Source organism: Eupeodes corollae, chromosome 1, assembly GCF_945859685.1.
Source record: "Eupeodes corollae chromosome 1, idEupCoro1.1, whole genome shotgun sequence".
NCBI classification, from domain to species: Eukaryota; Metazoa; Arthropoda; class Insecta; order Diptera; family Syrphidae; genus Eupeodes; species Eupeodes corollae.
In genome coordinates, this window is record NC_079147.1 from 161297930 (window position 1) to 161308160 (window position 10231).

Here is a 10231-nt window from a genome sequence, read left to right on the forward strand (position 1 = left end):
ATTTTTTGACGCTGGAATTGTCAAATAACAGTATCATCATCATTATCAGGTCCTCTAACCCCGTACGGGGCATAGGGCGTCATCAAAACGTCTCCATCCTTCTCGATCTGCAGCTAGATACCTTAACTGTGGCCACGTCTTTGTCTGGGAGTTAGCTTTCGATCCGATAGCACTGTAGATTTCCATGTTGTTCTTGGTTTTCCAACCCGCCGTGACCCCTGAGTATTCCATTTAAAGGACTGCCTCGCAATATCATCGTTTGGTTTCCTCAGTGTGTGACCAATCCATTGCCATTTGCGCTTTCTGATGTCGATGTCCAAGCTCCTACGCCACAATTCCTGATTAGATATTGTTTGTGACCAGCGAATTTTAAGGATGTGACGCAGACAGCGGTTCACAAAAGCCTGCGATGTTCTTGAGATGGTGGCCGAGCCTTTCCATGTTTCACAAGCATATAATAGCACGGATTTCACATTGGATTCGAAGAATCTCAGTTTAGTGCGTAGGGAGACTGGATTTCCAAATTTGGGACAGAGCACCAAAGGCAACGTGAGCTTTATTTATTCTTCTTTTTACGTCCAGATCCGTACCACCATTTGCTGATACAATACCTCCGAGTTAATTAAATTGTTCGACCTCTTCAACACCCGTGTCATGCAGAATAATACGACGTTGTGTTGGGGGCCCTTTTGCCATAATTTTTATCTTTTTGCTATTTATTTTGAGGCCGCACGATTCTCCTTTCACCCGTAAAGTTTGGCACATCTCGTTCAGCCCACTGATGTTATTTGCCATGAGACATATATCGTCGGCATAGCCTTTCAAACGTTTTCCATTTAATACCTTGCCTCTCAGTTGTACGGACGCTGGCCGTCAGAACATCATCTATCGCCAGCAGAAATAGAATTGGCGATAAAACATCCCCTTGTCTCACACTTTGAAAGAGACGAATAGCTACCCATTATGCAACACGAAACACCTTGCATTGTTGTAGGACTCCTTTATAATGGCAACAATTTTTGGCGGAATTCCTCTTCTAAGAAGTGATCTCCATATACATTCTCGGTTAACTCGGTCAAAGGCCTTCTCAAAATCTACAAACATGAGGTTTAACTGTGTTTGAAATTCTACGACCGACCGCTGCGGAAGCCAGTCTAGTCTCAATTCTAGGCCTTTATCGGTTCGAGGATTAAAGTTGCCATTAGCTTTGTGAAAACGGACAAAACGGTAATACCACGCCAATTGTTGCAGTTCTTGAGATCACCTTTTTTTTGGCATCCTGATCCTTCCACCTGCGAAGTTCATCTTCTATTGATACCAATAGTGTCCCATCCACATTCATTACAGGATGATTGTTGTTGCTTTTTTTCCGACAACTTCTTTGGCTATTTGGTACAATTCTCGGATGTCTCCTCTTCTTGTAGCGCTTTCAGCGAGTCCATCTATCCTCGACCTCCTGTCACGTCTCACACAACGATGGACCATCTTGCGTGCAATCCAATATTCGTTTCGTAATTCAGCCTTTCGTTGAACGTCTGTCTCGGCGTTTATTTGCTGCTTCAACGATTTACGAAGCTCGATTTTTTCCCAGGTGTCTTGGGATATCCAAGAGTCACTAACTCTCGTACGCCTAGGTACAGTTTTGGATCCAGCATCTCGTCAACATCTGAGTCAACACTCACATTTACGACTTATGTTGGTATCACTTAAAGCATTCGTAATGAATTTTGGATTTCTTGCTGCATTCACACATAGACTTCCTCCATCGCTGCTGAATCATGATGTGATTTTCGGTATGAACCCATGCGACTTTGTTGCACGTCTTATGTTTAAATACAGTCCCACCAATTACAAGACGATTTGCGTTACAAAAGTCGACAAGCATGTCAACATTTCCATTTCGAGACCCCAAGCCATTTTTCCCATAACTCGTTCCAGACCGTAATTGTCTGCACCGACTTGAGCGTTGAGGTCTCCCATGACGATTATGATATCGGCTCTCGGAACACTGCTGTAAACCGAGTTAAGATGAGTGTAGAAAGCGGTTTTGTCTTCTTCGGTCGCTTCATTTGTGGGGGCGTAACACTGAACGATTGTGATGTTGTGAATTTTTGAGCGGAACCTTGCAGTCATTATTCTTTCAGATATTGGCGCCCAAGAAATAAGACTGCGCCTATCTACTTCGTTCAACATAATTCCAACACCATGCAGCATTTGGCCACCCTCTCTTTCATCCTCTCCGGAATACAGCATTCTCGTTTGTCCAGTGTCAGATCTGTATTTAGCTCTTCCTCTCCACTTTGTTTCACTAATTCCCATGATACTGATGTTAAGACGAAGCATTTCGCGCTCTAGCTGTTCGTATCTTCCTTCGCCATACAAGGATCGAACGTTCCAAGCTTCGATTTTTGTACGTATACCATAGCCAAAAGTATCCATTATATTTCTTGAAAGACTTCTACTAATTGTTGACGATTCATTTATTATTTAATAACAGTATATTGCTCATCAAAACACTATATACACATATATAGAGTGTTTTTGTTGCCCATGTTCTGCATTTTACTTATATTGTGAATACACTTTGCGAAAGTGAATTTGGGTGTTCCACAATTCGTTGTTGTGAATTGGATTTTCGAACATGCAAATGGATGTTCTGCATTTCGTTTTTTTTTTTACATTTTTGAACGCATTCAAATCACATTTTGTATTTCTGTGAATTGATCTTTGATGGCTTCCTTCTGCTAGGAATCGGAGGGTTGCAGCAAGTTTTTGAATTGAAGGGATCGATGAAGGTATTATAAAAGGTTTTATTTCCCTTAGAATATATAAAAAAACGTCTTTGCCTAATCTAAAATTATAATGAAATCTTAAAGAGAAAATCAAGAATTTACTTTATTTTGAGAACAATTCTACATAATTTTCACACATATGTATATGTACATTGTGTCAGGTAAATCCAATATATTTGATGATTGGGAGATCGGATGATTTTCCCTTTTCAGAAGATATTCATGAGTAAGGGAGTGTGGCCTAAACGCAGACGAACAAAGTTGGTAATTGTTTATTTGTGTATGATAATTTATTCCGTTGATTCGACTTAAATGTACATTTTTCGAAGATTGATCTCACTTTATTTTCGTTATCGAATGTTCATTAAACGTCATTCGTGTTCTTATTTGTCAAACGTTCATATTGTGTGAGAAAAGGTCAAAGCTTATGTAAAAGAAATGTCGCAAAATAAAACAATGTAGGTTCATATGTATATTTCATTTCTTCTATAAAATGACATGAATCAATGCATTTTTGTTCAGCTGCAAGAGAACTATGAAAAGGTAGTCGAACTGATGGAATCGAACCCGAATGTAGCGAGAGGTGTTGGAGAGTTTGGTTCTTCAAAAAAAATCCAAAAGAAATATTGGGACCAATTTATAAAAAGTGAGAACAAAGTGGGGCTCAATGTGCAGCCTTGCCTTACTCCCGACGAGGTCACAAACCAATCTGACAACTCTGCACCATTTCATACAGCCGCTCGCGTTCCTCTATAAAGATTTTCTAGCGCACGTCCAAATTTCATCGATAACCTCGCGTTATATAGCTTGTAGAATAAGGCACCTCTATTTATTGTATCGAATGCCGCTTGAAATTCGATGAAAAATACATATAATTTCTTTTTTGAGCGATAAAGCTTTCTGCAAGATTTCGGAGTATAAAAATATTGTCCATTGTAGAGTAGCCTGCTCTAAAACCTGCTTGAAACTCTTTCAGTATGTTCTGAGATTTAATCTACTTGTTGAGCCTTTTCTGCATCATCGTTGTAAAAATTTTATATGTTGAATTCAAGAAGGAAATGCCCCGATAGTTTGAAGCATCCGAGTATGATCCTTTCTTATGTATTGGGAATATAACAACTTCTTGAAATTCATTCACTACCAAATTACCCTCTATGACTTTATTGAACATCGTTAGAAGTCGATCATTAAGTGCAGAAGTGCCATATTTGTAAAATTCGGCTGGGATACCGTTTGCGCCTGCTGCTTTCCCATCTTTAAGAGTACATAACGCTTGCTCCAATTCTTGTGCAGTAAACTGCGAGTCCAATATTTCATTGGTTATACCAGGTGTTGCATATTGCCAGATAGATGGCATCATTTCTGGGTTGAGGAGTTTCCGAAAGTGTTCGGCTAGCATATTTGCACACAGATTTTTGTGTATTGACGTTTTTTTACCATTTAGCTCCCATGCAAGTTTCCAAAAGGTTGATGCATTCGCTTTTTGCTTTTGCACAGTTTTTTATATGTAGCATTAGCTTCGATGTATATGTTTCTAAATTGACCTTGAGGTGAGTTTCTGAAATTCCTGAGCCATGCGAATGAAATTCTGCGTGCCTTCTGGCATTTTTCGTCAAACCAAGGCTCTACCCTTATTTTGTTTCGTGTAGTACTAATCTGCTGCTGTGGATAAGATGCCTTAACGATTTGATCTAGCAAGCGAGAAAAACAATTTTCGTGACTCTAATAAGGTTAATGTTATCGCTACAATGGTCAGACTTCGCAGCGAGCTTATCAATCTGAACTTTATGCCTCACAGACCTGATCTACCATTAGAATGCAGCATTTGCAAAATGAGAGAAAGAGAATACGTTATTCACTTTTTGGGAAGATGCCCAACTCTGAAAGAAACCAAAAGAAGCGTTCTTGGGAGCGATGTTTTATCTGAAGAGCAAGTCCTGGACGAATTGAATCATATGAACGTTAATAGACTTTATGAATATTGTGTAATTGCGCTCAGATATAGAGCAAGAATAATTAACGAAGATTTTTGATTAAACAAACCTTTAACTGTATCTTATTTGAATTTTTAAATTTTATTGGTTTCCATATAATTCCTTATTTTAAACACATATGTTATTTAAAACGGTTATATCTTTGTAATTAAATTAATTTGTTATGGTTGTCAATCTGGCAGACGGCAAATGTCATGTCATAATGATTTTTGTAAATGTAAAAACGTATCTATTGTTAAATTCAAATGTTGATCCAATAAAATCCAAATTATCTATCTATCAAGAACAATTATTGAACGACGAAATAAAAATATAAATACTACAAATTAACATTGAACGTTCTCCTATTTGGTACCGCGTTTCAAGAACTGACTTAAGACTACTGGAGTTCCATACAAAGAAATCATGAGTTGATCCAGTCCAGTATCTTGAGGCAACATAACGAATACACATTTTATGGCCCCCGCCTTAAAAACTTGCACTAAAAACCAAAAGCTATTTTGGTTGCCTTCTAACTTGTTTAATACGAATACAAAGGCTTCCTTATTCAGTCGAAAATATGATCTGAAACTTAAGGAATTAATTAGAATTACAAAAACTTCCAGTAGGTACGAAATATTTTATCTACTTACAAGTTATTGAGAGTTCCAAGAAATTAGGTTTGTCTCGAATATTCTTCCTCAGTCGAAGCATTCTTACTTTTTTTCTGCAATTTTCGTTTTCTTCAAAAAAAAAAAACAAATCTATGTTACTTACCATTTAGCTTTATTTCGCATTTTTATTAAATATGAAAATTATTAATTAATGAACACACATTTTTTTTTTAAATTTCATGAGCTGACGTTCATTTATGCCTGTTATTTTTTTGTATGAAACACTGAATTTCGAATTCGAATTGTAAAGTTCGGCAACCGTGATATGTCGAATGAGTTAGTTAGCGAAATGAAAATATCTCACTTCGAACGTTCGATTGGCCAACCATAATAGGGGTATAAGACTCGTAATTGCTGGAGAGCTGTTGTATAGGTTCATGATAGCATGGATGACAGAGAGGCTGTCTGTGTAGCGAGTTTTAAAGTTGTTTCTTCATGTCTCTCGTCAAGTGAAGGCAAGCCGGGTTCGGGCAATATTGGTGTAGTTTGAAATTTGATATTTTTAGTTCAAACACAAAATTTTCTATTTGAAAGAAAAGCCTTTATATATCAATATATGTTGGCCCTATTCGCCATTGCCTCAACCTTTTAAGAACCAGATGTGCTCCTACTCTGTCAAATGCTTTCTCAAGCGAGATAATTGAAACATGGGTTTTGGCTGAGATAGCATTTGAGATGTAACTTTCTATAAGCGGCAAAGCATCTTAATATCTACTCTTGGGTTCGCTACTTGAACTTGATTTAAAGATTTGTTTTTAGATCCTGACCTTTTCCAGAATTTTTGAAAAAAGTAATAGGTAATAGTGAGATTGGCCCTATAGCCATCGACTTTTTTTAGTATCTCCTTTTTTGGTTTTGGAAAGGGAATGATTATGACAAATTTCCAATATGTCGGTATGACACTCGTATTAAAGATTATAATATAGAGGTCGATAAGAATGTTTTTGTAAGGGTCGGCAGGTTTTTAAACATTGGATAAGAAAGTCTATCTCTTCCTGGTGTGTTACCTTTCAGTTTTCTAAGATATGATTCTAGTTCGGACGGATAGAGAAATGTGTTTCTCAAGATTGATTACTTGTAATATTGGTAGGCAGAAGGGTTGTGTTGCTGAGACTTTCGTCTTTTTATAGTCTAAAATTGTTTTGGAAATTTGTGTCGCTTGAATAATGAGCTCACGCCAATAAGTAAATAAAATAAATAAATTAGGCGGCGCAAGAGTCCATGAAGAATCAGGGCCTAGTGACTTACAACTCTCAACTATATCTGTGTGCGAGTAGTAATGTTGTCAGAGATGGAAGGGACCTACAGTATATATGCCGAATCCGAACGGCTAATTTGAGAAAGCACTTTTTCATGACAAGAATTACTCTTGGAGGATTTGTCAATTCCTCCCAGTACCCGTGAAAAAAGATAGGTGGCACAGGCAGGGAATCAACCCAAGACCCATTGCATGACAGTCCAACGCAATTACCATCATTACCATAGCCCAGGTCAATGCAAAGTGATAATTGATTTCTGGCGGGGTGTTTAGAAGCCCCGAGTTTGTGTCAATACATTTGATATAACAGTTTCAGGAAAGCATCTTAACATCCTAAAACAACTCTTACAAAATGCCTTGGACAGACTAATACTTTGGGCTATCGTTGTGGACTGGGTGTTAACCCACACAAAACTAATCTGGTCTTATTTTCAAGGAGATACAAAATTCCATTTGTCAACCTTCCCTTTATTAAAGGAATCCAAATAAAATTCTCAGACGAGGCTAAATACCTGAGTCTTGTCTTAGATAAAAAACTAAATTGGAAACACAACGTACAGGAAAGAGTCAATAAAGCTACAGTAGCTCTCTTTTCTTGCAAAAAAGGTATTGGTAATAAATGGACTTACAACCCAGAATCACGCATTGGCTATAGATACACATCGGTAATCAGACCGATTTTAATGTACAGCAGTATGGTGGACTGCTTTAGAGAAAGTATAAACAGGGATAAGCTGAATAAAGTCCAACGTTAAGCTTGCCTATGTATAAGCGGATCGCTTCGCACGACCCCGTCTGCAGCACTGGACACCTTGCTCTACCTTACACCTCTTGACATATTTAGCAAACAAATAGCTGCAAGCTCGGCTATTTGCCTCAATGCTTCGTCGCAATGGACTTACGTTACAACAACATTGCCCACTCCGTAATTATCTTCGGAATTTAGAATCAATTCCAAAGCACACAGACTACACCATCCCCCAACTGCAATTTCCATTATTAAAATTTTTGGCAAAATCACTCCAAGGTATTTGAAATCTTTGTCAATCTATATTTTTACCATTGTAGTTCCATTTTTCATTAAGGCAGTTTCTACCTTCTACGATCTTGGACTTTTCCATGTTTACTATTAGGTTCCATATTTTACAGTACTCAAAAATCCGGTTTATCAGATGCTGTAGTGATTCTGGAGATGACGCGAGAACCATAATATCATCCGCAAACAAGAGTGCTTTTATTAATTCTCCCGCGTGTTTGATACAGGCACGTAAGAAATCGACTAAGTCTTCGATAAATATAGAGGGAATAGGTTTGGCCTCATCGTACAACCTTGTCTAACACCTGATTCAGTTCGAAACCAATCCGACCATTCTGTACCCTTCCAAACTGCTGCATTAGTATCCATATACAGGCTTCGTATAGGACTCTTAGCAAAGAGCTTATACAAAAGAGCTTGGGTATTCACCGTGTCAAATGCAGACTTAAAATCCACGAAAAACGCGTATAACTTCTTCCTTCGCAATGCTTTTCAGAACAAAGATATTATCGATTGTTGAGTAACCGGATCTTAAGCCTGAATGAGATTCTTTTATCAGCTTATTTTCTTCAATCGATTTATTGAGCAGTGTTGCAGAACAGCTGTAATTATTTTATAACACGAATTTAAAAATAATATTCCTCGATAGTTCGACATCTCAGACCAGCTTCCTTTTTTGTGGATCGGAAAAATGATTGATTCCCTAAATTCTTAAGGAATCATACCTGTTTCCAACAACTCGTTGTAAACTGGAGTAAGCTTACCTATTAACTCAACGGTTCCATGCTTTAAAAATTCCGCTGGTATCCCATTGAAGCCGCTTTTCCATCCTTCATTTTGTTCATTGCTACATCTACTTCTTCGTTGGTTATATCTGTGTCCAAAACTTCATTATAAATACTCGAATGTTCAAAATGAAAGTTGTTTCCTTCATGAATTGGATTTTAAAATAGTCTGCCAAAAGCAAGAGCCTCAACTTTGGATTTTAAAGGTTTAACCATTCAAATTGTTCACCAACTTCCAAAAGTCCTTCGAGTTCATACAATTTTATAACCGCCTAGCTTCTGTTTCAATGTATGTAGTTTTCTTTTGGAAACAAAAGGTCTTGTAATAGGTTTGGCTTGAAGATATTCTCTTTTAAAGTGCTCATGGCTTGAGCGACGATAAGCTCTTAACCGTCCAAATTATAATTCTCTGGCCTTTTACACTCTAGATCAAACCAGGGTGCTATAAAGCTATCTTGTGCTTTTTTAATACTGCACAACGTTCTCGTATATGATTTCATGACCTCTTCTAACTGACTCAGGTTATATTACTAATAACTCTGGAGGGAAGTGTTAAGATTTATTTGGTATTGAATTTTTCGATTCCACCTAAGTTTTGGTATGAGTCCCATAGGGTTTGAGTCCTCAGTTGCCATTGAAAGTCCACAAGTCACAACTAATGGAAAGTGATCCGAAAAGGGCACATTTTTAACTTACGGCGTCTGAACCTGCCCTATTATTCGGTCGTTCAAATTACCACTAATAAGGCTTTAATCAATTATCGAACTACCCTGATACCACTTCAATTCATAATTAATAAACTTGAGTTCAAAGATATTTACAAAGTTTCATTAAGCAAAAAGTAGGAAGGAAACATTTTTTGGACTCGCTAGTTTTTCATAGGATAATTGTTTAGGGCTGTACAGACTTTTATAGTCATACTTTTTTTTTAAATACGTTTTATTTTTTAATATTTTGTCCTCATATAATGTACCCAAACATTTTATCGAAAGACAAACAAAAACAATTTAATCAACAGAAATTGAGGCTTCATGATGATTCATACAAAAATGTGATAAAGCTGTAACGCCACATAAACCTTTGATTGTCTTATAAGCAATTTGATACTTAAAATAACAAAATATGATTCTACCTCCAATTTCAAACCTACTGAGGGAGCTTTTACCAACAGAACTCCAAATACCTACCATTTCGTAAGAATCGTAAGAAATGTAATAGGTATATACTTTGGTACATTGGCGCAGCAAAACATTTGCCAAGTTCAGAATACTCAGGGCCTCGTGTTTCAGGGGCCTCTGACCCATCTCAACATATTTTTAGTAAATATTTTACTTAAATAATTTGAGTACAACTTACATAAAGTGGGAATGGGCAGGTTCAGACGACATAAGGGATTGAAATTTAGGCAAGTTTCTAGTATTTGATTGGCCAGCTGCCAAAAAATTACCTTCCAATTAAGGAAACTTTATTGGAAAGTTGACTAGAAAGTTAGTCAAGAAAAAGTCCACTTCTATCAAAATGACAGTTGATCATGTTTTTTCATTCAACTGAAAGCTGAACTTTATTACTCTATGATTTATTTATTGTCTGCACAACTTCATTTAATGGTTTTTGTAAAAAAGGTTTCTTGTAAGTTGGGAAAAGAAATACAAATTGTGATGGACTTGTACCTTGCCTGAGGAGTGTTTCGTAGACAATAATGATTTTGGCACT